The sequence below is a fragment of the Tamandua tetradactyla genome, chromosome 13 (assembly GCF_023851605.1).
Source record: "Tamandua tetradactyla isolate mTamTet1 chromosome 13, mTamTet1.pri, whole genome shotgun sequence".
Lineage (NCBI taxonomy): Eukaryota > Metazoa > Chordata > Mammalia > Pilosa > Myrmecophagidae > Tamandua > Tamandua tetradactyla.
The window spans coordinates 31,711,861-31,713,967 of record NC_135339.1 but is presented as its reverse complement, the minus strand read 5'-3'; the positions used below and the strand labels follow the sequence as shown (position 1 = coordinate 31,713,967).

The 2,107-nt window shown below is 41.3% G+C and overlaps 1 pseudogene; it reads right to left on the bottom strand.

The window, feature by feature from the left end:
- Window positions 1–243: 243 nt before the first annotated feature.
- LOC143653361 (vacuolar protein sorting-associated protein 37B pseudogene) lies at window positions 244–996 on the bottom strand (annotated as a pseudogene).
- Between the last annotated feature and the right edge of the window lie 1,111 nt (window positions 997–2,107).

The window sequence follows — 2,107 nt, the reverse complement described above, 5'->3', positions numbered from 1 at the left end:
GGCTGCCTTGGCACATGAAATCCAGGTTTCTACTTCTACTGACATACGATTATACAACCAAATGGACCATCTGGTCCAAAGAACTAGAGAGAGACCTTGGCCAAATAGCCTGCTTGTGCATCCTCCCATGTAAGCAAACCCTGACAAGATACAAACTGAGCAAGTGTCCCCGGAAGGTCAAGATGGGCCACTCACTGGAGGTTGAAGCCCAGCTGAATATGTAGGCAGCTGGGGAGGGGGCATCTAAGAGAGAACTGGTGGGTACATGACACAAACTGTACAGAGAAGCCCTGTGGTGGGGGGGACGCCCACTTGTGGCAGCAGAGGCAGGTACCCAGAGACTGGGCATGGCTGGGCCTGTTCTGAGCCCATGGCGGCCATAAACGGTGTGTCTAACCATCCTACAGGCACTGTGGGAGGGGGGAGGAATGTGCTGTGGCTCAACTGAGAAGAGCCCACTGGCCTCGGGGGGCAGGGTAGAGCAGGGCGGCAGCAGGTAATGGCGCCAGCACCCTGCCTGGCAGCTGCACTGGGGCCTGTCGATGTCTCTGCATCTTTAGTACCATCTTTCCAATTTTAACTCTTCCCATGCAGACCAGTATCCATTTACTCTGATAGACATCGATGAAGGAGTCTAGAAGATCTCCATCAAGAAATTGATCTCCATCAAACTGCTGTGCCAGTTTGAAACTATTGTATACCCCAGTCAGACAGGTATCTAATTTGATCTTTTTTATCTGATAGGCATCAAAGAGAATCTGTAACTCCTTGCGTTTTTGGGTCAAATTGGCTTTCCGAATGTCCAGTGTGGCTGGTAAAAAAGGTTTCCTTCTGGTGGCTGCTGGTAAGCATCATTTCTTTGTATAGTTAAATATTCTACATCTCCACCATCTTCTACACCTTCTCTCCTAGCTGCCACTCGTCCTCCAGCAGCTCTTTGAGCTATACCAGCAGCAGCCCAGCAAACTGGGCTTCTACTGTGGTGGTGCCCACCATCCCTACTTATTGGTTCTAAAATCTTAATTGAGGTTGTCGCAGAGATTTAATGTCCCTGTGTTCTCAAGAGACACTAATGTATATTTTCCAAACTTATTTAACCAAAGTAACTTAAACGTTATTCCATGTAAGCTTTACTTAAAAAAAATATTAATAAGACACTCCTGGCAATGAGTACTAAAACAAATAATGAATTAACATTGCTAACTGTGACTTGTCTAAAAAGAATTAATGTTTCTGGGTCTTCTTCTGTATTTAGTAATTTGTCCATTAAATTACTGAAACAAACATCATTTCCTCTTTACTCAAAGAGAAGAGAAACATGGTGGTAGAGATTTTAAGAAATTTTAATGGTTTCCCATAGAAATAAGCTATTATTTTGAAGCCCTAAAAAAACATTAAATTCATAATGACAATAGTCTGTCAAAATTCAGACCCATAAAAATATCATGGACTTTTTCTTTCTGCCCTAAGAAAAGCATTTTAAAATAACTAAAACCCAAGTATTTTTGAATGACTATCAGATTTTAAGACTCACAATTGTGACATATAGAATCGATCTTATTTTTGATGTTACTAAACATTATATATATTTAAGATACCTTAGCCCAAGCAAAGATTTTATAATTTCCTAAAATTAGAGTAAATTATGGGCAAAAGCACTGCATATTTTAAAACATAATCCCCTACATTTTATTATGAAAATCATTGTGTTTTAAAGCAGTCACCATGAGAACTCTCTGAATTCTCTTTATTTATTCGAGAATAAATAAATAAATAAATAAGTTTATTTATTGGCTTATTTTAAATAATCCTAAAAATGTAATAAATAATGGTAATTGAGTCATTTCAAAACTATCAGGATCTGCCTGAGATGGCAAGTGGAAAGAGCACAGGCAATTGGGAATCAGACAAACGTGGATTTATGTCTCAGCTCTGTCACTTGCTGATAAAATCCCTGCCCCCCAGCCCCAGTTGGGGCCCCTAACTGGTGCTCAGAAGCTATTCCATAAATGTGGATGCCCCTCACCACCCATTCTCCTGTGGGTGTGCAGCAAGAGTGCTCCTTCCTCCAACACACCAGGCTGCTTGCTAAGGTCCTTCAGCAGGA